Source organism: Eleutherodactylus coqui, chromosome 2, assembly GCF_035609145.1.
Source record: "Eleutherodactylus coqui strain aEleCoq1 chromosome 2, aEleCoq1.hap1, whole genome shotgun sequence".
Lineage (NCBI taxonomy): Eukaryota > Metazoa > Chordata > Amphibia > Anura > Eleutherodactylidae > Eleutherodactylus > Eleutherodactylus coqui.
The window spans coordinates 213,919,195-213,947,082 of NC_089838.1; the positions used below are offsets into that span (position 1 = coordinate 213,919,195).

Here is a 27,888-nt window from a genome sequence, read left to right on the forward strand (position 1 = left end):
CTTGAGGTATACCAGGATGGCATTTCTTAGAAGCCTTTCAGATGCACAAAGTGGCCAGCAGGGAGGCAGGGAGGTTGCAGGAGATTTCTCTCCCTTCGCTCCCCCGCCCCTCTCCATTGACTTAACATAGCGGCTGTTAAGTACTGAACGCCTGCTATTTACACTGAACGTATGCTGCATAAACGATGGACAATGAGCTGATTGCTGATAGTAGTTTAAACCCAGTCAAGGTTTGCCTTGTTTACAAAGTTAAAAGTACAAATTAAAATACCAAAGAATTTGTCTTCTATATGTTCTCAATGGGGTCGGCGCTGCTGCCGCCGGCCCCATTGAGCGCATATAGAGAAGATTTATGGCCTTTAGAAGGACCGTTGGGGTTCTTGAAGCCTAAAATACTCCTAACACTCTCCCTATAGCAGCTCCAACACGATAGCACTTTCCCTGAACTAATGTCAGAATGCATCCGTAGCGAGCCGCGGGAGGGGCAGATTTCAATACTCGGGTGACACCTAATCTCGCCAGCCACTCACTGCAGGGGGGTGGTATAGGGCTTGAACGTTGCAGGGGGAAGTTGTAATGCCTTCCCTGTCTTTCTATTGGCCAGAAAAGCGCGCTAACGTCTCAGAGATGAAAGTGAAAGTAACCCGAACACCGCGTGGTACTCGTTAAGAGTAACGAGCATCCCGAACACCCTAATATTCGCCCGAGCATCAAGCTCGGACGAGTACGTTCGCTCATCTCTAGTGTTTAACAGACTAGCATTAATTGTGAAAACATATCTCTAAGGCCTCCCTCACACAGGGCGCTGGCAGAAATGCAGCGTTTTTCAATGCTGTGTTTACTGCAGATTCCGCCCTGTTTCACCAGCTCTGGCATACTTTATGCCAGCGTTTTGGCTGCGTTTTCAGCTCGGCTGAAAACGCAGCCAAGGATGGTGAAAAGAAAAAAAAAAAGTAATACTCACCTAGCGGCTGCAGTCCAGGTCGCGGCCGCTGGTCTCTGCTGCTGATCCGGGCTTCCTCTGCACTCACAAGTCTATTGCCGTAGGCCAGGTTTGAGAACCCCGCCTCCGGCAATAGAGTGCTTTGATTGGTTGTCGGCGCTTGCTCGATGCCCAATCACAGCCCTTCATTGACTGTCTCAGCCAATCAGAGCTTGCCGGCGCTGATTGGCTGAGACAGTTAATGAAGGGCTGTGATTGGACATCGAGTGTGCCGATAACCAATCACAGCACTCTATTGCCGGAGGCGGGGTTCTCAAACCTGGCCTACGGCAATAGACTTGTGAGTGCAGAGGAAGCCCGGATCAGCGGCAGAGACCAGCAGCCGCGACCCGGACTGCAGCGGCTAGGTGAGTATTGCTTTTTTTTTTTGCTCTACCTAGCTGGGACTGATTTTCGGCGTAGGGCTTCTATTGCAAGCCCTCACCCCGAAAATCGGTGAGCGGTTAATGCTGCCAAAAACGCGGCACCAAGTGTTGCTGCATTTTCAGCAGTGCTAAAACCGCTGCCCGTTCATTTCAATGGGCGACGCAGGGCTGAAAACGCCCCAAAATAGAACATGCATCGCTGTCAAAGTGCAGCGTTGGAAGGGGCTGCATTTTCAGCCCTGTGTGAGTAGCCCCATTGAAATGAATGGGAGTGTTGTACAGCGTTTAGCGCTGGGCTGAAAAGGCAGCGCTAAACGCTGTACAAAACGCCCTGTGTGAGGGAGGCCTAAAAAGTACCAAATAAGTATTTTAGTTAGCTAACGTTTAGCTGATAAAATGTAGGTGCTAAATATTTAAAAACCGGTTAATTATTGATACAATAATAAATAAGTTTTATTGCAGAAGATATTTTTGGGGGGGAGCAAGCAATTATACCATCTTTAATTATCAGTCTATAGAAACTTACAACGCATTAAAAAAAATGCAGGATACACCTCAATCCTTAATGGTCAGAAGACTAATTAAAATGCAAGAACAGTGAAATTTGACTAGTAATAATAATGTTTGCCACAATCACTCTGAGTAATTAATGGCTGCCTTGGGTCTGATGAGCAAACACCAATTTCGCGATATCTGGTTCTATCTTCGTCAACCGCAGTCTCAAGTCGCCCCTTACACATATCTGAAGTTTTTTTCTCACTTTTGTCAGGAGCTGCTGAACCATGCTGAAGCCCCACTCTACTAAGTACGTAGATGGAAAAGCTAAGACGGGCAACAGGATAGGACAGGAATTCTTCACTTTCACACAAAAGCATTCATAGCCACATTGTTGGAAAAGTGCTTGAGCTACGCTATCGTGTTTCAAGTCGATCATCTGGGATGAAATTCTCCTGCGTCTGCTGAAAATGGATTGAGTACCCACATTGGTATTTCAAGGGTAAATAGATCATGGCTTGGCTCGTTTGAGGTGTGAGCAAAAAACATCAAAGTCTGCATCTTGAAGTTTGTTTATGTTTTCGCGTGCAATTTCTTGAAGCTTCAGAAACTGAGAGAACTTGTGTGGACTCAGGTTATTGGTATGAAGGTCCAGTTTGGCATTGAAAGAAGAGATTATACCTTTAGTCTTAATGAAATTCATTTTGTCTCCTTGTAGTTTTGTGTTGAATGTCAAGACATCATAGTTCGATTGCATCACAAAGGCTTGGGTCAATTGGCTGAAGAAACTCGACTACTGTGTCAAAAGGTTCGTAGAAGCGTCGTAAGCACTTTGCTCTTGACAGCCACCTCACTTCGGTGTGTAGGAGTAGACGTTCGTTTCTTCGTCATGATCTTGATGGAGCTCGCGAAAAAGACGTTCATTCAAAGAGTGCACTTTTTTCTTGTTAATAGCATTAATTACATAGCGCAGAGAATCATACAATCTCCCACATAAATGTTTAGCAACAAGGTGCTGCCAATAAATCACACACTGGACTGCCATTATGTCAGGTATAGAAGATTTTAAATGGGCTATATGTTTTTTTCTGGGAAAAATTCTTCCACTCTTTTGTATATAGTGGAGCCTTTCGTGTTGGTGGTTACATTTCTGTTAAACAACAGTTCCTCCACTATGACTTCATTCTTGTTAATGAAACAAATGTAAGCTAGCAGCAATGCTTATTGTCTTTAACCGTTGACTCGTCGATTTGCATTACAAATTTTGAGTTCTTTAACACGTCCAAAAGCATTTCTTCCACATCAGCAGTCATCTCATCAATTCTTCTTGAAACGGTGTCATTACTCAAAGGAATTGATTTCACCATGGCACACGCGTCAGGCCTCAGCATAGTACTGACAATCTCTTTAACTGTGGGTAACACAAGTGTTTCCCCAATAGTATATGATTTGCTACATTGCGCTATTAATAAAGAGACTTTATAGGAAGCAAGGAGCCTTTGTCAGCATTGAGAGCAGATTTTCCAAATAGCTTGCCTACAGTGCTGCGGTTCTCAAACTTTGACTTTAAACTTTGAAAAAATGAAATAGGCTTACCCACTTTCTCTGAATGCATTTTTGCAAGGTGATCACTCAGTCTCGAAGGCTTCATAGCTTCATTCGAAAATACCTTTTCACAAACGAAGCACAAGGGAAGCTGTCCGTTTGTATGAGAAGGGATGAATCCATATTTCAAGAATTCATTTGAATATTGATGGAATTTCTTCTTCTCAGCCATTTTTATAAAGTATGTTTCAAGAATGCACTGCTTATCTCACTCTGTCATATAATGATGTATGACTTTTATAACTCCATGACTCCACTACAGATCACATGGACGTTGGTAGATGGGCCAATATGATTTGATAAAATTATGTACCAAGAACCTTGCATTATTAAAGTGGTTAGAGTATTAATTATAGGTGTGTATACCTCTGATAGTAAATGTATTTTATGTGCTATTGCTATTCTTTGGTTTCCGCTAAAGATCAATCACACTGGATAACCTACAGAACAACCTAACCCACTGTATTCCATAGTGCTGCTGATTGGCTGGAACTTTCAATTCTGCGGGTCTCTGGGAGTTGTAGTTTATATCAGTGTTCTGAAAAGACACTGGAACTGGACAATGAGTTGTGCATTCAGAGATATTAGTTGGAGCAATCAGCACTATATTCAGTTGCAAATTGCTTGACTGTACATTGTTGTTGTTAGCCGTTTAGTCGTTCATGAACCTCGGCAACCTAAAGGCTCCCTCCCTCCATGCTTTTTAGTTTTGCACTGCTTCTTTCAGTTGTGTGATATGCTTGTCAGTATCAGCTTTGACCGCATAAAGCCATCATGTCCTTTGACGGCCAGGTCCTATCTGTCCAAGCATTATAGATTTTTCGAGCGACTCTGCTCACATTTCATGGCCAAAATATGTGAGCCTAAGGTGGGCCATCTGCCCCTCCAGTGATATATCGTGTCTTATACGATTGAAGACTTCTCTGTTTGTTACTCTTGCCATACACAGCATACGCAGCAGCTTTCTCCAGCACCACAGCTCAAACACATCAATCCTCCTTCTATCAACTTTTTTCGCAGTTCAGTTTTCATATCCATACATGGCTATGGGGAAAATGGTGGTTTGCACTATCCTGCATTTATTTGCTATACTGATATCCCTACTTTTGCAGATTTTGTCCATGTTTAGTATTATGCTTCGCCCCAATACTATCCTACGTTTTATCTCTGGCATAATTTCTCCAGCCTGGTCAATTTTTGAGCCAAGGAAGACAAGGTGTCACATGCATTCTATGACCTCATTCTCGATTTTGATTTGAATTTGGACATTTTTTGAGGTTGTCATAATCTTAGACTTCTTTAAATTCAGGTAAAGGCCCATTTTTTCAGTTTTAATGTTACATATCAGCTGCTTCGGACCTGCTTTTGTTTTTGCAAGCAGAATTGTGTCATTTGCAAAATGGAGATTGTTAAGGTTTCTTTCACCTATTTTCACCCCAATTTCCAATTCGTCTTGGTCCATTTTCCACATGATCACTTCCACATATAGGTTAAACACAAAGGGTAAGATGATGCAGCCCTGTTGGAGACCATTGCTGATCCCAAACTAATCTGTGTCCCCATACTGTGTTCTCACAGTGGCTTCTTGATTGGTATAAAGTAATTTTATTGGTTTGACTAGATGGGCCAATACGCTCAGCTATTGTAGGGCATGCCATAGCTTGTCATGGTCAAGGCAGTCAAAGGCCTTGATGTAGTTGATGAAGCACATGTAGATATTCTTTTGATATTCTCAAACTTTAGCTTTTTTTCTCAACCTGTATAATTTTGAGAAGGATCTTGCTTGCATGCGGACTGAGGACTATTGTTCGGTAGTTGGAGCAATTCTGGGAATTGCCTTTCTTTGGTAGAGGGATAAAGACAGATCTTTTCCAGTCCTGTGGCCATTGTGTGGATGCCCATACTGCCTAGCACAACGCTGCAATGCTTTTCACTGGTACTGGCAGCACTAGCTCTGCTTGTATGTTATCTATGCCTGGTGCTTTATTTTTGGCTAGTTGTTTCATTGCCATAACCACTTTTGTGTCGTTTTTGCTACTTTTTATAGGTGAGATGCTTACTGGCTGTTTCCATAGTCTGTGCACTAGGACGATTGACGTCTTGCTCTGAGCCCTTTCATTAATGACTTGTTTATGTCTACAGAATCTCCTTTTGCTAGATGTTTTTCCTCAATCACACTATTGTCTGTATACTCTTGATAAATTTGTACAATAAACACAAGGCTGGTGGTTTTTGAAATAGTGGCTCTGGCATGTATTATTCGAATTCACTCATATTGCTCAATTATAATGTGGATTCACTTTAAAACTGAACCATGGAAAACTTGCTCACTTTATTTTATGCAGCATTTCAGGGTTACAAGCTCTATTAATGAAAGAGTAGGTGTCTCTCATAAAGTGTCCATTCAGCGTATGTATGAAAGCAGTTGTGACCTTTTATTGAAATCTTTCATGGAAAATATGAGCAATGCAGACTATGAGTTAGCTGAATGTCTCTTTTCTGTGTAGCACAGGAAAGTTTTCATTAAACTTTCACCACTTTTTGTTTCTCTATATCCCTTCATCACAGCACAATGAACATATAAGCCACAATTCTCTGTTATATTTACTTTTAATCAAGTCTGAACTTGTCCTTGTAGATAGCATCATATGTGGGGATCAGCCAAGGTCTTTATAATTCGCAATGATCTGATCTTACCTTGCACTGAAAAGTTTATTAACCACTTAGTGACTGCCCCATTGCCTTTCTGTGTTCTAGCTAAGTGGGCTTTAATCCTCAGGGATGTAAAAAGCATGCATCCCTGAGGACTAAAGCCACGTGGGTTGTGGACGTGACAGCTACATGCTGCCAGTTACCGAAGCCCAGTGCAATCCTCCTCCACGGACCTTACTCGGATTCTGAGCATGCACCCATCGGCAAAATGCCAGACACATTCGCAGGAGCCTGGGAGGGCCCGGGAAATTTTAAATCTCCTTGCTCCCAGCTACCAAAGGTCACCGAGGAACTGGAGCAGTGACTGGTGGCCTCATTGAGCGGTCCATGGTTACATGATAAAAAGGCAGTGATCTACCATTAGGCTGGACCTACAGGACCGGATAGGAATTACGGATTCCGCATGCGTCTGATCCGCAGTTATACGCAGATCAATCAAATGCATTGGAAAACACAATTCTGCTTACATTAACGGGTTGGAATTACGTAATCAACTCGCAGAAAACAGAACACAGCAGGTTCTATGTTACCGTGGATATACGCAACATACAGCCCATTGTGCTCTATGATTGCAGATATACCCGCAGCCCATATGCAACTACATTGTGTATGGGCTGCAGGTACCCGCGTCATCGCTAAGCGACGGTGCCGGAAATACAAACAAAAAATAGTGTACTGCGCATGACCGTCTGTGTGAGTACGCAGTTATGCACAATACATTACACGGCCATATGCAGGGCCACAACCAGGCTCATAGCTGGGATCCTTAGTGGGCCTCCACAAGCGGATTCCACATATGGCCATGTGAGCCTGCCCTTATTCAGATCACTACCTGTAATATGTAATTTACAAGAAGTCCTCTGGAACGCTCGCCTTCTTGCAATTCCAGGAGCAGCTTGTTGAGCGCTTTTGCATCTCAGCAATCTCACGAAGCCTCACTGAGTGCCACTTTTTACACCCCATAACTGCCGCGGAGGTCAAGAAATACCTCCCAAAAAAGCATGGGAGGAGGAGGGATACCCGGTTTAATTGCCCCATGTGCCCATCCAAACCAGGCCCCCGTAATTATCCCTGCCTTTGGAAATACCACAAAGTTTACATTATTACTTTTATCTAAGATTTAGGGAACACCAAAAAGGGTGCAGATGGGGGATTATTTTTAGGGAGTCCATTTTTTTTCCGCACAAGTCAGCAATGGGGCCTGGAATTTATTCAGTTGTGCCCTGAAATCCAATGGGTGTTCCCTCCATTAAAGGTCTAGCCATGTGTCCTATAAGTACATTAGGGCCACAATGGGTATGTTTCTGAACACGGGACAAACAGTTGGATCCATTTTGGGTTAAAAGTCTTCATTCATGTGTGTGCTGTACAAAAAAACCCTGTTTTTAAATTGACACAATTGCCAAAAAAATGAAAATAGTAAATGTTTTCCTTCTGCTTTGTTTAGATTAATTCAAATACTGTGGGGGCAAAATACATTGAACACTTCTAGATAAATTCCTTAAGGGGTCTAGTTTTCAAAATGGGGTCATTTGTAGGGGTTCTTTATCGTTGTGGCCGCTCAATGACTCTACAAATGGGCAATGGGGCCTAGGATTTATTCAGTTCTACCCTGAAATCCAATGGGTGTTCCCTCCATTATAGGCCTAACCATGTGTCCTGTAAGTAGATTAGGGCCACAATGGGTATGTTTCTGAACACGGGACAAACAGGGGTATCCTTTCTGGGGTGAAAGTCTTCATTCATATGTGTGTTGTACAAAAAAAAATGTTTTTAAATTCACACAATTGCCAAAAAAAATGAAAATTTTAATTTGTTCCTTCTGCTTTGCTTAGATTAATTCAAATACTGTGGGGTAAAAATATCCAGTACACCACTAGATGAATTTATTAACAGGTCTATTTTTTAAAATGGGGTGATTTGTGGACATTCTCCATCGTTTTGGCTGCTCTAGGGCTCTCCAATGGGCAATGGGGCCTAAATTACCTTCAAGCAAAATGTCTGTTCTGAAAGCCACAGGCTGCACCTTTCGATTTGGGCCCCGTTGTGCATACAGACATAAGATTAGGGTCACAACGGATATGTTTCTGAACACAGGACAAACAGGGGTATCCATTTTAGGGTGCAAGTCTTCATTCATGTGGGTGCTGTATGAAAAAAAGCAGTTTTTAAAATGACACAATTTGCAAAAAAATGAAAATTGTGATTTTTTCCTCCTGTTTTGCTTAGATTTATTCAAAAACGATGGGGTCAAATACGCAGTAGACCCCTACATTAATTCATTAAGGGGTCTGGTTTTTAAAATAGGGTCATTTGTGGGTGTTCTCTATTGTTTTGGCCACTCAAGGGCTCTAGTAGTGTGCTATGGGGCCTAAAATGCCTTCAAGACAAATTTCTGTTCTGAAAGCCACCGTCTGCGCCTTTCATTTTGAGCCCCATTGTGCACCCAGACATAATATTAGGGACACACTTGGTATGTTTCTGAACATAGGACAAACAGGGGTATCCATTTTGGGGTGTAAATCCTGATTTTCATGTGCACTATAGAAAAAAACTGCCTTTAAAATAACGTTTTTGCAAGAATATGAATTTTTATTTTTTCTCCTCCTGCATTAAAAAAACTGTGGGGTAAAAATACTCCTGACCCCCCTCAGTGAATACATTAAGGGGTGTTGTTTTTAAAATAGGGTCATTTGTGGGAGTATTTATCATTCTGACACCCATGAGCCTTTGCAATCTTGGCTTGGTGCAGGAAAACAAAGTATTCCTCAGGGTACTTTCAGACGAGTGTGTGCGTACATAGGTGCGCACAAAATCGCTCACCCACATCTGTGCACAAACATGTGTGAATGAAGTTCCATGCCCATTGCCTTTAATGAGGCCGTGGCTGCCACCGGCGGCGCCATTGAGAACAATGGGCTGTCGGCAACCCCTGCAGTGATTTTCGGGGAAGGGCTTTAAATATAAGCCTTTCCCTGAAAATCATCCCTAGAATGTGCTAAAAATGAAAAAAATATATGCTCACCTCTCCGCAGTTGCCGGGGCTCAGGAGCGTCCAGCTGAAAGGGCTGTATCTGATTTGCTGAGCACTCAGCCAATCACAGCTAGCACTCAGCTGTCATTCAATGAATGGCTGAGCGCTGCCTGTGATTGGCTAAATGCTCAGCCAATCAGATACAGCCTTCTGAAAGTGATTCGGAGCAGTGCAGGGAGAAGATGTGGCTAGACGCGCCTGAGCCCCGACAGCTGCGGAGAGGTGAGTATATATATTTTTTATTTTTAACACATTCTAGGGATGATTTTCAGGGAAGAGCTTATATTTAAAGCCCTTCCCCGAAAATCACTGCAGGGCTTACCAGCAGCCCATTGCTTTCAATGGGGCTGCACAAGCGCGGTCCCATTAAAAGCAATGGGAGAACATTGCGCTCCTGTGCCACAGCTGGGACAGCTGTGGCAGGGGAATTCTTCAGCCCCACAGAGAGTCCTCTTGTCACTGAACACTGTGACAGTGTTCAATAATGAGAGGACTCCCTGCGAAGATGAAGTTTTCCGCAGCCACAGCTGTCACAGCTGTAGCAGATCTTTTCTGTATGTTGTCAATGGGGCCACCACTGCTGCTGCCTGCCCCATTGACCACAGGGTGAAACCTCTGGATGTGACAGCATCCAGGGGTTTCACATCCAAGGAATTCCCTGCAAACAACTGCATTACACTACCGGGGACCAAGCAGAGAAGTCTCGCCTGAGTCCCAGCAGCGGCGGACAGGTGAGTATATGTTTTTGTTTATTTTTTACACAAATCACTTATATTTAAAGCCCTTCCCTGAAAATCACTGCAGGGGTTTCCAGCAGCCCATTGTTTTCAATGGCGCTGCTGGCAGCAGCCTCAGACCTATTGATTGCAATGGGAGAATATCGTGATCCTCTGCCACAGCTGTCACAGCTGTGGCAGGGGATTCTTTACCCCCGCAGGGAGTCCCCTTGTTACTGAACACTGTGACAGTGCTGTCACAGTGTTCAGTGATGAGGGTGCTCCCCACACGGAGTATTGGCACGCACCGCGGACCTATGGTGCACGCATGTCCTATGTTTTGCAGGTACGTGTGTTTGCACGCCTGTAGAACACGGACATGGGAACACACCATTGGGAACCAATGATTCTAATAGACGCATGGTTTTGTGTGCACCTATGTACGCACACGTTCGTCTGAAAGCACCCTCAAAATGTTGATTATCAATGTTAAATTTGTACGTCTCCTAAATAGTTTAAAAAAATGAAAGTTTTTCAAATGTGCATCCAGAATAAAGTAAACAGATGAAATATATATCTTATCAAAAATGTGTACAGTATGTTTGCACATATTTGAGTTATTGCAATTAAAAATGTGAAAAAATTATAATTTTTTTCCCAATTTTGTCGCTTTTAATAAACATGCATAAATTCTATCGGTCTATTTTTACCACATAAATGAAGTACAATATGTGGTGAAAAAGCAATGTCAGAATCACCTGGATATGGAAAACCTTTACGGAGTTATTCTATGACAAAGTGACACATGTCAGATTTCCAAAATATGGCACCGTCAGTAAGACGCAAACAGGCTTCGTCAATAAGGGGTTAATCTATTAGAAAAAGCCAAAAGTATGACCCATTCATTTAACAGATGATGTAGACAGGAGATATTCTAGTGCTTCAGATAATAATGAGAATAAGGGCTAGTTATACATTTAAAGGGGTTGTCTCGCGGCAGCAAGTGGGGTTATACACTTCTGTATGGCCATATTAATGCACTTTGTAATATACATCGTGCATTAAATATGAGCCATACAGAAGTTATTCACTTACCTGCTCCGTTGCTGGCGTCCCCGTCACCATGGTTCCGTCTAATTTCGGTGTCTTCTTGCCTTTTTAGACGCGCTTGCGCAGATCCGTCTTCTCCCTTCTTCTCCCTTCGGCTCCGCTCAGCAGCATCGGCATTTTGGCTCCGCCCCCTTGTACGCATCATCGAGTAGCTCCGCCCCATGATGTGTGCCGGTTCCAGCCTCCTGATTGGCTGGAATCGGCACGTGACGGGGGCGGAGCTACGCGATGATGCGTACAAGGGGGCGGAGCCAAAATGCCGATGCTGCCGAGCGGAGCCGAAGGGAGAAGAAGGGAGAAGACGGATCTGCGCAAGCGCGTCTAAAAAGGCAAGAAGACACCGAAATTAGACGGAACCATGGCGACGGGGACGCCAGCAACGGAGCAGGTAAGTGAATAACTTCTGTATGGCTCATATTTAATGCACGATGTATATTACAAAGTGCATTAATATGGCCATACAGAAGTGTATGACCCCACTTGATTTCGCGAGACCACCCCTTTAATATATACAGTTAATGTCATGGTAAATCTAATGTGCAGAACCACTGCTACCAGCAATGCACCTGAGCCAATTGTTCAGTTTACATTATACCACTAGCAGAAGCTGTAGAAGTCTTAGAGCTGCTTGGTGTCCATATATCTCTAAGATTAAAAGAATTGTCCAGGATTATAACAACATTAGAGATGAGCGAGCACCAAAATGCTCGGATGCTCGTTACTCGAGTCGAACTTTCCGCGATGCTCGAGGGTTCGTTTCGAGTAACGAACCCCATTGAAGTCAATGGGCGACCCGAGCATTTTTGTATATCGCCAATGCTCGCTAAGGTTTTCATTTGGGAAATTCAAGAAAGTGATGGGAACGACACAGAAACAGATAGGGCAGGCGAGGGGCTACATGTTGGGCTGCATCTCACGTTCCCAGGTCCCACTATTAAGCCACAATAGTGGCAAGAGTGCCCCCCCCCTCCCAACAATTTTTACTTCTGAAAAACCCTCATTAGCAAGGCATACCTTAGCTAAGCACCACACTACCTCCAACAAAGCACAATCACTGCCTGTATGACACTCCGCTGCCACTTCTCCTGGGTTACATGCTGCCCAACCCCCCTGCACGACCCAGTGTCCACAGCGCACACCAAAGTGTCCCTGCGCAGCCTTCAGCTGCCCTCATGCCACACGCTGGCCTCATAGCCACACCACCCTCATGTCTATTTATAAGTGCGCCTGCCTTGAGGAGGGACCGGAGGCACACACTGCAGAGGGTTGGCAGGGCCAGGCAGCAACCCTCTTTAAAAGGGGCGGGGCGATAGCCCACAATGCTGTACAGAAGCAATGAGAACTCCAATCCTGTGCCACCTCCGTCAGGAGCTGCACACGTGGGCATAGCAATGGGGAATCCATGTGCCACACACTATTCATTCTGTCAAGGTGTCGCATAGCTCAATCGACACTGCAAGGGGAAAGCCTTCTGCGCTCTGCCCCCTACCCAAGTCAGTCAGTGTCTTTGTGCCAGACAGGTCAAACTCCGCGATGGGAGCTAAGTTTGCACCAACAGCATAGGTGGGTCCTAGGAAACCCAAGACATGAACAAAAAATTGATCCGACCGGCCAAACATGGCAGACTTGCACCGCGCCCACGACATAGGCCTCGGCCCACAGCTTCAGCAATCCTAGGCAGGAAGCGGACTTTCACTGCACCAGGACATAGGCCTCTGCACAAACCCTCAGCAATCGCAGGCCTACAGCGGACTCCAATGCTAGCGTAGCTGTGCACGTCTCATTAGCGCTGTATTGCTCCTGTAGTTTGTCCCAATGCAGTGCCCCGGATAGTAGAGCTAATGTCAGATTAAATGCAGGTGGGCTTCGGCCCACACTGCATGCCCCAGTCAGACTGGGGTTCTTTATAAGTAGACACATGCAGTTACAACTCCGTGTGGGCCGACAGCATAGGTTGGTCCCAGGAAGCCACCAGCGGTACATAAATATATCCCATTGCATTGCCCAGCACAGCTGAGGTAACGTCAGATTAAATGTAGGTGGGCTTCGGCCCACACTGCATGCCCCAGTCTGACCGGGGTTTTAATACATAGACACTGGCAGGTACAAATCCCTAATGTGAAGTCCGTGTGGACCCAAAGCATGGGTGGCTCCCTGGAACCCACCGCCGCCGCCGCCATCATGTTTTTGAAAGGCTCCGTTTCCACAAGCCTATACGGCAGCATCTCCAGGCTGATTAATTTGGCTATGTGCACATTTAACGCTTGAGCGTGCGGGTGCGTGGCGGCGTACTTGCGCTTGCACTCAAACAGTTGCGCTAGCGACGGCTGGACGCTGCGCTGAGAGACATTGCTGGATGGGGCCGAGGACAGCGGAGGTGAGCGTGTGGGTGCAGGCCGGGAGACGGTCGTGCCTGTGTCCTGAGAGGGGGGTTGGATCTCAGTGGCAGGTTGGGGCACAGGGGGAGAGGCAGTGGTGCAAACCGGAGGCGGTGAACGGCCTTCGTCCCACCTTGTGGGGTGCTTGGCCATCATATGCCTGCGCATGCTGGTGGTGGTGGCTCCCCGGCTGATCTTGGCGCGACAAACCTTGCATACCACAGTTCGTCGGTCATCTGTACTCTCAGTGAAAAACTGCCACACCTTTGAGCACCTCGGCGTCTGCAGGGTGGCATGGCGCGATGGGGCGCTTTGGGAAACAGTTGGTGGATTATTCAGTCTGGCCCTGCCTCTACCCCTGGCCACCGCACTGCCTCTTCCAACCTGCCCTGCTGCTGCACTTGCCTCCCCCTCTGAAGACCTGTCCTCAGTAGGCTTAGCAAACCAGGTGGGGTCAGTCACCTCATCGTCCAGCTGCTCTTCCTCCGAATCCTCTGTGCGCTCCTCCCTCAGACTTACTGCCCTTACTACTACCTCAGTGATAGACAACTGTGTCTCATCGTCATCGTCCTCTTCACCCACTGAAAGCTCTTGAGACAGTTGCCGGAAGTCCCCAGCCTCATCCCCCGGACCCTGGGAACTTTCCAAAGGTTGGGCATCGGTCACGACAAACTCCTCCGGTGGGAGAGGAACCATTGCTGCCCAATCTCGGCAGGGGCCCGAGAACAGTTCCTGGGAGTCTGCATGCTCCTCAGAATGTGTCATTTTTATGGAGTGAGGAGGCTGGGAGGAAGGTGGAGCAGCAGCCAGAGGATTCAGAGTTGCAGTTGTGGACGGCGTAGAAGACTGGGTGGTCGATAGATTGCTGGATGCACTTTCTGCCATCCACGACAGGACCTGCTCACACTGCTCATTTTCTAATAAAGGTCTACCGCGTGGACCCATTAATTGTGAGATGAATCTGGGGACCCCAGAAACTTGCCCCTCTGCTAATCCCGCAGCAGTCGGCTGCGATACACCTGGACCAGGAGCTCGGCCTGTGCCCACACCCTGACTTGGGCTTCCGCGTCCTCGCCCCCATCCAGGTCCTCTAGGCCTACCCCTACCCCTCAGCATGGTGTATTACGAGTAGAGCAGAAACAGAACGCTGTAATTAAATGTGCCGCTTATTGGCCTGTGGTTGGAGGCTGACTTGCTGACGGAGCGCACAGCAGAGCCAGGAAACAATTATGCGCAAGCCTGTAGGGAGACCTAGGTGCGTATGACTGAGCTACTGTAATTCACAGCGCAGAACCAGTCAAGTGGCCAAAGGGCAGTGGTAGGCCTTAAGTATTTTGCTACAATTTTTTAAAATGGTGAGGTGAAAAAGCAGACAGACACCGTATGCAGCGTATATTATGTATACTGTTTCCCTGTGACGGGATGACGGCGATCATGTAATGGACACAGCAGAGCCAGGAAACAATTATGTGTAAGCCTGTCGTGACACCTAGGTGCGTATGACTGAGCTACTGTAATTCACAGCGCAGAACCAGTCAAGTGGCCAAAGGCCAGTGGTAGGCCTTAAGTATTTTGCTTTAATTTTTTAAAATGGTGAGGTGAAAAAGCAGACAGACACCGTATGCAGCGTATATATGTATACTGTTTCCCTGTGGCGGGATGACGGCGATCATGTAATGGACACAGCAGAGTCAGGAAACAATTATGCGCAAGCCTGTCGTGAGACCTAGGTGCGTATGACTGAGCTGCTGGAATTCACAGGGCAGAACCAGTCAAGTAGCCAGTGGTCCGTGGTAGGCCTTAAGTATTTTGCTTCAATTTTTTAAAATGGTGGGGTGAAAAAGCAGACAGACACCGTATGCAGCGTATATATGTATACTGTTTCCCGGGGTGACGGCGATCATGTAACGGACACAGCAGAGCCAGGAAACAATTATGCACAAGCCTGCTGTAACGCTTAGCTGGGTATTAATTAGCGACTACTACTCCCAGCAGACATGCAGGAAACTGAAGACGGTCACAGGCAGCCCAAATATAGTATTTTCCCCCAATTTTTTTGAAAAAGCCCATTGCCTATATAGCCAGTATACCACTGTCCCTGCCTCACCAGTACTGCCCCTATACTCTGTAAAATGACTGCAGACTGAGGACGCTATGGTCTGCACGCCCGATATACAAAAAAAAAAAAAGTTGCGCAACACTGCTAAAAGCAGCCTCAACAGTACTGCACACGGTCAGATGTGGCCCTAAGAAGGACCGTTGGGGTTCTTGAAGACGAATATAACACCTAACACTCTCCCTATAGCAGCTACAGCAAGACAGCACTTTCCCTGATCTCTGTCAGCATGCATAAGTTGGCGCTATACAAATAATGATGATTATTATTATTATTATTATTATTATTATTATTATCTGTGGTGAGCCGCGGGCGGGGTGTCATCTGATCTCCCCAGCCACTCACAGCAGGGGGTGGTATAGGGCTGGAACGTCACAGGAGGAAGTTGTAATGCCATCCCTGTCTTTCTATTGGCCAGAAAAGCGCGCAAATTTCTCAGGGAAGAAAATGAAAGTGACTCGAACACCGCGTGGTGCTCGTCTCGAGTAACGAGCATCTGAAGTACCCTAATACTCGAACGAGTATCAAGCTCGGACGAGTATGCTCGCTCATCTCTAAACAACATGACTACTTTATTCCAAAATCAGCACCACAACTGTCTAGAAGTTTTGTGATATTTAGAGATGAGCAAACGTACTCGTTAAAAAAAAAAAAAGTTGCGCAACACTGCTAAAAGCAGCCTCAACAGTACTGCACACGGTCAGATGTGGCCCTAAGAAGGACCGTTGGGGTTCTTGAAGACGAATATAACACCTAACACTCTCCCTATAGCAGCTACAGCAAGACAGCACTTTCCCTGATCTCTGTCAGCATGCATAAGTTGGCGCTATACAAATAATGATGATTATTATTATTATTATTATTATTATTATTATTATTATTATCTGTGGTGAGCCGCGGGCGGGGTGTCATCTGATCTCCCCAGCCACTCACAGCAGGGGGTGGTATAGGGCTGGAACGTCACAGGAGGAAGTTGTAATGCCATCCCTGTCTTTCTATTGGCCAGAAAAGCGCGCAAATTTCTCAGGGAAGAAAATGAAAGTGACTCGAACACCGCGTGGTGCTCGTCTCGAGTAACGAGCATCTGAAGTACCCTAATACTCGAACGAGTATCAAGCTCGGACGAGTATGCTCGCTCATCTCTAAACAACATGACTACTTTATTCCAAAATCAGCACCACAACTGTCTAGAAGTTTTGTGATATTTAGAGATGAGCAAACGTACTCGTTAAGGGCGATTTCGCAATCGAGCATCGCTATTTTCAAGTACCTGCCTACTTGGGTGAAAAGATTCGGGGGGTGCCGGGGGTGAGCGGGGGGTTGCAGAGGGAAGTGGAGGGGAGAGAGAGAGCTCCCCCCTGTTCCCCACTGCTACCCCCCCCCCCCCCCGCTCCACCACGCCGCCTACGCCCCCGGCGCCCCCCGAATCTTTTCACCCGAGTAGCCAGGTACTCGAAAATAGCGATGCTCGATTGCGAAGTCGCCCGTAACGAGTACGTTCACTCATCTCTAGTAATATTTCAAAATTCTATACTTACCTATTCCTCCCCAGGCAGTCTTTTTATTGCATCTTCTCTCTGCCGATCCCTTGATCACCTCATTGCAAGCCGGCTGATTCTTCTTCTTCTTTCCGACATTCTCCTTCCTGCAGGGCAATGTACACTACATCACTAGTGACGTAGCTTTCACAGCCTAGCAGGGAGTGCCAAGCCACAGTGGAGACTGCGCATGCACGCTGTCTCTCTGCAATAGTATATATTAACTCTCATGGCGAGACAGCATGCATGCGCAGTCTCGACAATAGATTGGCATTCTTTCCTAGGTAGTGGACATTAACGTCACTAGTGATGTAACATACACTGACCTGCCTGAAGAAGAATGCAGAGAAATAACGCTCCACAACAAGAAGAAGAGGATCCGGCCGGCTTGCGGTGAAGAGACCCGGGAGACTGAAGAAGATCAGCGAGGAGAAGATGCGGTAAGAAGACTGCCTGGAGAGGAATAGGTAAGTATTGATTTTTTTTTATGACAAAACCCCTTTAAGCTCAGCTGCAATACCAGACACAACTTATGGACAGCTGTGACGTTGTTTCTACAAGAAAAGAACCATGTTTTCTAATCCTAAAGGGTTTGTCCCAATTCTAGCTGTTTTCCTACAGGAAGTAGACAGCGCTGTAAATTGTGCAGTGGCCCGAGTTGGTACTACAGGCTGAGTCCCATTCACTTCCATAGGACTCATGCTGCAGTACCAACGTGGGCCACTTCACAGTGTATGGATATGTCTGCTTACTGCAACAAAACAGCTAGAAGTGGGGCAACATTTTTAAACAGCCCTTTTAATTTAACTGTCTTCTTGTTGGTCATGTATTGCCTTGTAAATAAAGACAGTTAATTAAAAACATGGTGTAATGTTCCAGAAAAACCTCCATATAGCAGCCAATTCCATATGTAGCGCTGAATTGACTGATTTACTTGGATGAATTTTTGCTTTCTTTCTTTTCAGTCAGTAATATCACTTCATGCCAGTGCCAAATATTGCAATTTGGCAATTTTCCACTTTTTCTAACAGCAATAGTTTCTGTTGTGTTATGGATTCTTACTATGAGAGTTCGGTTAAGGACAATACTCTGAACAAGAACCTGTTGTTGGCTGGATATGAAGTAATGTTTCCTGATAATAATATTCTCATTGCTATGAGGTGTTGACTTGTAAAGGAAGACTGAGAATGGTCTGGGCCCCCAGGAAATAACGGTCAAGGCCTTTTACCAACCACAAACATAATACATTTTAGCTGGGTTAATACGGTGATTTTTAGAAGTATTTATCTCAGTTATATCATGCTTCCTTTTTTATTCCAGACCCTCTAATTAAATTTTAAGGGGGTTCTCCCATTTCTAGCTATTGATGACTTATCCTTTGTCACTCAGGACCACTGGCAATCAGCTGCTCCTTTGTGCCGGTGCCCGTGTGCATAGAGTAGTTTTACTGCCAGACGCAGACTTTACTTCAATAGGACTTAAGGCCCTTGTACACGCAACGATTATCAATAAAATTTGTTCAAACGTCCAAAAGTGAGCGATGATCATTATGTGTAAAAGCGGGCAGTCGTGCATTTTTCGTTCAATATTCGTTCATCGCTGACTTTTAGTCCACTTATCTTTTCATGTAAACGCTACCAAGCGACACACCGAACGACTGAAATGCACAGATTTAATCTCCCTCCCTGTACTGCCCCCTCCCTTTGCCAACAGCTGGCAAGTGGCAGAGAGGGAGAGGGAGTTTAGCAGAGATGCTGCTAAACTCCCTCCCACCTCCCTTTTCCAGCAGCTCTCATAGACTCCCATAGGAGTCTATGGGACGGGCCGGCGTATTCAAGACGAAAGGATAGGTTCAGACATATATTTTCCAGATGGCGGGAATGCGCACCATATGTGCTATCTTTTCAGGCCGTCCGTTTTTATGCACTGGCCATCTGAACTGATGTATTGGAATCCAATGCATAAGATCGTCGCGTATATTGGCCAGCCGTGAAAACGTGGCTGATATACTCTTGTTTGAATAAGCCCTAAGGGATAAAAATAGCTTCACGGGTACAGCCACCGACCCAAGGAAACTGCTGATCTTTGCGAGTCGCGAACATTGGACCGTCACTGATCTGCTATTGCTAGAAGTGGGTGAACACCTTTAATGCATCTGACCTATGGCTGTTTACCCCTTCTAGCTATGGACCCATAAGCATTGTCCTAATGACAAATGGTCAACTCATGCCTATTAACTTATCTCCTGTCCTGCATTGTATCTGTGATGTATACTCTCTGTAAATAAATATGCAGATGTAAGAATATGCATATTTATATCATGTAACTATATCCCACTGTGCTTTAAAATTTAAAGCAGATTTACAGACACAGAGAAGCTATTCCAATGTTCCCATGATATATGATATGATAGGATATATGATATAACTAAGCAAACAGTAATGTGCAATACACAAAAATCAGTCCTGGTAGATTACCCTATGGAGCCTATCTATGAAGAGGAAAATAGAAACGTGAGCAAAACGTCTTTTAAAATAGAAGCCATTGAAATTGGTTAAAACAGATCATATCCAGGTCACCTGTAGAAGACTTAAAGGGGTTGTCCCGCGGCAGCAAGTGGGTCTATACACTTCTGTATGGCCATAATAATGCACTTTGTAATGTACATTGTGCATTAATTATGAGCCATACAGAAGTTATCAAAAGTTTTATACTTACCTGCTCCGTTGCTGGCGTCCTCGTCTCCATGGTGCCGACTAATTTTCGGCCTCCGATGGCCAAATTAGCCGCGCTTGCGCAGTCCGGGTCTTCTTCTTTTATGAATGGGATCGCTCGTGCTGGATGCCAGCTCCGTGTAGCTCCGCCCCGTCACGTGCCGATTCCAGCCAATCAGGAGGCTGGAATCTGCAATGGACCGCACAGAAGAGCTGCGGTCCACGGAGGGAGCAGACCCCGGCGGCCATCTTCAGCAGGTGAGTATGAAGACGCCGGACCGCCGGGATTCAGGTAAGCACTCTCCGATTTGTTTTTTTAACCCCTGCATCGGGGTTGTCTCGCGCCGAACGGGGGGGGGGGGGGGGGGGTTAAAAAAAAAACCCGTTTCGGCGCGGGACAACCCCTTTAACCTCTGACAGTTGGTGCTTATGCCGAAACTACTAGTATAGCAAAAGAAAATCACATTATAATAAGAACAGACATCTCTACGACTACATCTCTCAAATCTACCGCTTTTAGGACATATTAAAGTCATACACTTTGGTCCCTCGCGCCGAATCCTTGTGTATTAGAGTGACTTTGACCATGTTGGACTTGGAATGAATGGGCATTTTCTGACACTACATTTCACTATCAATAGAAATGTGTGGCTGTAACAGTAAATAAACTCACAGTGATCAATTGATTACTTCTGAGAAAGGGCAATGGGAATGAAGGGGACACTCCTAGAAGAGTGCAGACAACCATAATACCATATAAACAGTTGCTTACCCAGATACAATTTTGTGGTATTACAAAAGAAGCCTTGTGGAATATGCCTGACAAAGAAGCCTTTATATATTTTCCAAATTATTTATTTAAATGCATTCAGTTCATAACAGGTTTTTTGTCTTATCTGAAACACCATACTGCATATTGCACTGATATGGAAATAAAAGAACTGCTCTGGCTCTTTATATATTGTTGTAACCAAAATGTATTAAAGCAGATTTGACATTGGTCAAGTAGCTAAGTATCAAAGTATACAGCGGACTGATCCTGAGGAACTCCCAGGAATGTTTGTTTGCTGCTGTGGATGCAGCCCGTCACTCTGAGGGGGTGGGGGACGTGGTCAAAGCTCTTTCCTTATGAGTAGAGCATAAGGCCAAATGCACGTGACCGGGTCAGATTAGGCAGTGGAATCCGCCCCTGTGCTCGGCCGGTGACCCCAGCGTACCTGTCCGGATGTGCTGCGGATGTGCCAGCCGACACATGTGCAGTACAGATTATGCCGCATCGTCGCTAGGTGACGACACAGAGCCCGCGATCTTTCCGCAATTATGGTTGCGGAAGTTCCGTGGATTGAAAGGCTTCCATTGACCCCAATGGAAGCCGTCCGCATGGAATCTGCGCTTAAATAGAACATGCTGCGATTTTCTCTCCGCAAGCAGAAAATCGCTATTGATTTCTACTCTTGGACATGGAAAAGCAATTTTTCCATAACGTGTTATGGGCAATATTTGCTGCGGAATCCAGAGGCGGATTCCACAATGCAAATACCCCGTGTTCATTAGGCCTAACTATGAATCCACTGTATTTTTTTATATCAACTATTAGCCTGCACACTAATATGCTTTAACATTAGGGCAGTACAGTCTGACAATTGATCTGCTATATAATGTAAGATGCAGTTCTAATCTTAGAGATATTCTCATCTTGGCCCCATTGCTTGAATAGCTGTTAGAGATGTGGAATAGTTATGCCACCTGATGTGATTTAATTTCCTCTCTGCACCCCCTTACACTTTTAGTGGGCAATCCCCAATTTGAGGCCACAGTACAGAGTTATATCCTCCTCTTCCTATCCAGTACACCTGTCCCACATGAGCGAGATATATTGACCCGGTCAAAATTAAAACCATTGTCAGGCTTTTAGAGGGAGATCAGGGTCTGTGCTGGAAAGTGGTTGCAGTATTTTCAACTGTGAGGGTTTATGGGCTCCTTGACAGCCTTGGAGAATTTGCTTAGACCACTCACACCATTTGAGAAAATATGTGTGTCTACAGAGCCTCCTAGACATGCAATATCTGTGCTCTACCAGATGCTACTGACGAAGGAGACAGGGGACACATACTCTGGCTTCAATGCTTTAGAGAAGAAGTTGGGTAAATGGTAAAGAATTTTGGTCTTTAATTTAACCCACCAGGGGCGGTGCCATGTAAGATTCAGGAACTCAACTATAAAATACTGACTCAATGATATAGAACATCTGAGAAACTTCATAGACTATACAGACAGATTTCCCCTCTACTTTGGAGATGCTCTGGAGATTCAGTCAATATTTTGCATATTTAGTGGGCATGCACTGAAGTGGCCACTCATTGGAGAGATGTTATAGTATTATATAATCATATTTGTAGAACATCTATAACTCTGACCCTAGAGGCTGCCCTACTACCCTATGTTTCCCTGAAAATAAGACAGGGTCTTATATTAATTGTTGCTCCAAAAGATTTTAGTTTTTTACATGTATAGCTGCCTGAACACTATTTGCATTGTCTTTTTTATTAACTGTAACTAGGGCTTGTTTTTGGAATTGAGCTTATATTTCAAGCATCCTGAAAAATCATTCGGCATTCTGAAAAATCCTGAAAAAGCATGCTAGGGATTATTTTCAGGGTGGGTCTTATTTTCAAGGAAACGGGTATCTATGTTCACTGATTCTATCTAACATATCAAAAAGGGGTTCCTCTTTTTCTTTGTTCTCCCAGTTATATTAGTCATTCCTAGACTATGGTGGTCCAATGTTGCCCCTAGCATGGAGTGATATGGATAGATTCCATTAACTACAATGCAAGGAAATGCAAGAAGATAAATATAATAATTCTGCATTTTTTGTGGCATCCGTCAGCCTTGGGTATCCATCCAGTCATCTCCAGATTTCAATGAGTGGATTTGTAAGGGCCTGATTGTATCCTAGTATGTGTGATATCCTATAATATTTGAGTCAGTGTTGATGCTACGGCAAAGCCCCCTCCACTATCTCTCTTTCGGGTCCTCCTTTCCTTTCTTACACATATACTCAATGGTTCCTTTAGGTTTTAGTTTTGGAATTTTTCATGTTTAGTAAAAAATATGACAGCTATGTTTTTACTTAAGATTCTTTTTCGGACAGGTTATGGAATGTTACAACATGAGAGCTGTTCCGTAATGGCATACTTCTTTCATATATTATAACACTATGCGTTGTATGGTGTCTGAATAGTTGTATATTAAAAGTCCTTTGAACGTAAAAGTTATCCACATGAAATAATTTGGGTAAAGTAGGTAGTCTTCAAGAAGTAAACAGAAAAGCTCTCATTTAATATCACCATGATATTACTACAGATTTAGTTTTCTTAAATAGAAAAAGTTAGCTTTCTAAATATGTATTGCCATTTGAAAAAGTATGAGTATTTTTATTTATGACATTTTATTTCTGGATCAACATTGGGGGATAATAGGCTGAACTAGATGGACACGTCTTTTTTCAGCCTTGCACACTATAATACTATGCTACATAAAAACACAGGAGACTCTGTAAGTATATTACCCTGTACTAAGATACCATACCGTAAAAAAAGTATTATACAGAAAGGATAATTCAAACATAAAGGCAAAGAAATAATATGCATCTGCACGCGAAGCACTAAAACATGAACAGTGTGAATTTTGAATGGCTTTATTGCTATATTTAATGTAGTTATACTTTTGAGGTTCCTATTGAAGATTCTGACCAAATTGTAAGAGCCCATCTGCTCCAACAAGGTGACGTCTTCAGATGGGACCCTAACTCTAACAGATTTATCTTTTCTGGTCCTAGACATACAAAATTAACTGAGGGCAGCTAGGATCCAGCTATTACTCTGCTCTAATTAAAGGTCTTGGGCAGATGGGATGGAATGTACAGCCAGTAAAGACTGTGCCCAATAAGGTCCTCTGCCATATAGTTATACTTGCATGTTTATTTCAATGGGAAGAGGGCATTATACTGCAGCCAGACAATGCCAATAGGTTATGTCGCAGGGTACAAAGGATCAGATATGTTCTGTCTCCTAATGTTTCCCATGAATAGTCGGCTGGGCTGCAGCTAAAGTATACATAATAATTCTACCTCTGTGTTATTGGAAATGAACAATCAGATAGCTGCAATTTTTTTCTAATTAGACAAGAAGGTTTGGGAACTAGGATCCCCATTGATGTGCTGGATGGGTGGGTCTCCATGATGGTCTTCCGCAGCGTGTTGGCCACAGATATAGAAATTTGAATTCACGGGCTGCATAGGTATATTTACCTTATGGTTAAAAACTAATACCTATCTCTGAAATACCCTGTTAACCCCTTAAGGACCAGGGTGTTTTGGTCCAAAAAGACCAGACACGTTTTAGGGATTTTACTCATGGGGTGGTTTTACTACCCTACTTTTTCTTCTTCAGCTACCAAAATTATTTTTGCTGTGTTTTTTTAGGGCTATTCTTTTATATATGCTTTCACTGACTTTTTTTTCCCAGTTTTTTAGTTTTATTAGGGGTAAAAAGCTAAAAACAATTGTTTTTTAATATATTTTTATTTTTAAAATGAGTACATTTACGCTAAATTAAAGTACAGGAATGGGTTCCTCAATTGTTTTGGAGGTTTTGATATATAATTTGTATAGTTTCAGATTACAGGGTACATATGGCGATGGTTTTGGTTTGCAACGGTGGTGGGTCATTCTTTTTTTTTTTTAGTTTGATACTTTTCTACTGTAGCTGGGGCAGCCATAGTAGCCTGAGTTACAGGGGAAAACATCCCCCTGTAGTGACAATAGTCATTAACAGATCTGATTAGGGTCTACTGGGACGCTGCAGCTCTGCTGTGGTAGGGGGCACCCGGAGGTCACGTGATCGGTGGGATGTATAGCGGTAGAAACACTTCCACTTTCTCCCTTCACTACATAGCGCTAGCCTGTAAAGGAGAAGGCAGGAGTGGTTAAAAATTGTTTCTGTATTCTCCTTCGGCTTCTTGGCTGTGTCTGACAGCTGAGGACCCAATCTGTTCCTGCTACATTGCAAGAACAGGAGCTTAAATCCTCTGCTGTATATTTACTATCGGCCAGGATTAAAGCCCGGTACCAAGCACTGTAAATTCACGGTGCTTGGTCCTTAAGGGGTTAAACCAAAAACCTCTTTACTCTGTGCACTCATTCTTGTTTTATACAGTATATTGTATTGTTCGATTTTATTTTCTTTATATATGAAACTATGGAGGTCAGGGTATCACAGTCCAATTACTTTCTAACCCCCTCAGGTAATATTGGCCATGGAGTCTGTTTACTGCATGGTAAGGAACTTAGCACAGCTATGGCTATCTCTTGAAAAGCATAAGCAAACATCATTTCAGCTGCACCTCAGGAACATCGCAAGAATCCGCTCTTTTCTCTCCATAGACACGCTGAAAACGCTTATTGTTGCCCTCATCCACTCATGGCTCGATTATTGCAACTCATTGCTGATCGGCCTCCCCTGCACCAGACTCTACCCTCTCCAATCCATCCTGAATGCAGCAGCCAGGCTCATATTCCTGTCCAGGCGCTACTTTGATGCCCCTGCCCTGTGCCGGTCACTGCACTGGCTGCCCGTTAAATACAGAATTCAATTTAAACTCACTACCTTCATCCACAAAGCCCTCCACAGTGCATCGCCCCCCTATATTGCCTCCCTCATCTCCATCCATCACCCAGCCCGTGCTCTCCGCTCGGCAAACGAAACTAGACTGCACACCCCTCTAATTTGAACTTCTCCCTCCCGCCTCCAAGACTTCTCCAGAGCAGTCCTCTGGAACACTTTACCAAAGGATACTCAGGCAATCCAGGACTCGAAAAACTTCAGGTGTGCTCTAAAAACGCACCTCTTCAGGGAGGCATACCGCATTCTCTAAACAAACCTACTGACTGCAATCCCTGCTAGCCGTCATAAACTGCTCCTGTAGTCATACTGATCCTGCCATCGCGTAGCTAAATGTCTGACCATTGTCTGTATATAGCATCCCTCATTCTCCACCTCACCATACCGTGCACATCTCCAGCCCCTTTACCTTCTGTAGCACCCCATTACTTGTAGTATGTAAGCTCGTTGGAGCAGGATCCTCACCCCTATTGTTTCCATCAACTGATTACAATTGTAACCGTGGTTCTGTAATTCTTGTACTTTGTCTTTCTGTATTCCCCCTGTCTATGTAAGCGCTGCGGAATATGTTGGCGCTATAGAAATAAAGTTTATTATTATTATCATTTACATCGGTGAAATCCTTTTCCATAAAATATTATTGTAAATACTGTAGGCAGCAAACCCTACAATGTAATTTGCTTTCCTCTACGCTAACCAGCTAGCCCTCTATTAAAATAAATGATCTGCTAATATCTGTAACGCATAAATAAGAGATTACGCAATATATTATAAACCACTTCATACTGTTTACACTATGTGGCAGGCGACTAGCAGCATACTTTACCAGTTTGGAGAAAAATCCTAAAGTATTGATTGAGGGCTGGCAACTTATTATAAAGTGAAGTGATAGGAAACTTTCTAACATTTCCTGAGTATGAATGAATCATGTGAGATATATCTCCTGTGCCTCATCATCACACACTATTAGTCTAGGTTCACTTAGGGCTCATGCGCACAACTGTATTATGACTTCCTAACGTCAATCTCTTAATTATACATGCCATATAACGCCTATAGACTTTTATTGGGCCATATTCTACCTTTAAATGCCTCTAAACAAGCAGTGCTTCCTACTTTAAAACGCATAGATTTTATCAGCTGTTTAAGTTCCATAGAAATAAATGAAATCTGTCCATTTTTCCTATAGCAAATAAATATGAAAAAAACTATAAAAGAAACTAGTATAGATAACGACAATCTGTTTTAGTCAGTTACCATTGACTTTAATGAGTAAAAATTCTTCACGACTCGATGCTCACAATGAAACTATTTTTATTCCTCATTGATTAACAATTAAAAGAAAACATGATCTCAATAAAGATTGGTTGAAAATCAAAAAAGGTTATTGAAAAAAATTATCTATCCCTTAAAGAACAAATACAGTACTAATGTACCCTCTCTGACTTCAGTTTAAATGCCACAGACATCAATAGAAATCAGCAAAAAAAATCACCATGAATTTAGCCAAGAAACATGAAAAAAAAATTAAGAAATGAAAATGGACCTCTCGCTGGGACATCAAATCAACATTTTTACTTGATTGATTTGATATACTTACTGTTTCCTTTCCTAAATATTCAGTGTTCTCCACATCCTACTACATGTCCTTGTAAGGTGTAATAATACGCCAATAGTGGGGGACTTTACGAAATATAAAATCAGAGGCAGAAATAACAAAGTCAATACAATGGATTATTGTAATGTAATGCATTGCCTAGAGGTTAGTATGTACTTTCACACATTTTATAGGACTTTTGTTTGTAGTAAAGTATTGTTACATTGAATTCACCTTTTCAGAGAAATTGTTTAGAAAACTATCTATACTCACTTTGTACGAGAAAACACAGAAAATGTTGTAGTATGGAGAACTTACCGTATGTTTATGTTGATGTTATTCCAGTTGCAGACGTCTTCTAGGTTGAAAATGTGGAATTTTTTACACGTGCTTATAGTATCCATGTACAGGAGCAGCAATCAAGCCATGAATATTCTGTCCTAACTGCTGCCTGCTCTCCGAACCAATGCTTTTAGTCTACAAGTGTGTACACAACAGCCTGTCGGGAAGGTTATCTCACACCCACTCTTACTAAAACAAAATTAATACCATTAATGCTATTCAGGTATTGCACAACCCCGCGACTAGAATGACAGCACGTATGAAGGTTCCACTCCTTCCTATGTATATCGTAGGAGACTAGAGCTTCATGTATCAACTTGATGTCATATCAACCAAATTCAGGCGTATTAAGTGAAAAAATGTATTTATATCTCATTTATATTTCCACAGAGATGTGTATATAGAAAGTTATCGTTAAGAACAAGGTTTTGAAACTGGAAGGTTACATTGCAAAATGCTAAACATGTTGAATCATCCAT

General features: G+C 43.9%; 1 protein-coding gene across 2 annotated transcripts in view; it reads right to left on the reverse strand.

The window, feature by feature from the left end:
- The window catches only part of LOC136612252 (proto-oncogene Mas-like), a 38,430-nt gene extending 10,911 nt beyond the window's left edge, over nt 1–27,519 (reverse strand). The window contains exon 1 of one of the 2 annotated variants that reach the window (XM_066592469.1): nt 27,386–27,519. The gene's annotated coding sequence lies outside the window, so the exon portion shown is untranslated. Of the gene's footprint in view, nt 1–17,072; nt 17,137–27,385 lie in introns of those variants that run through there. The other variant, XM_066592470.1, reaches the window with a different exon arrangement.
- Between the last annotated feature and the right edge of the window lie 369 nt (nt 27,520–27,888).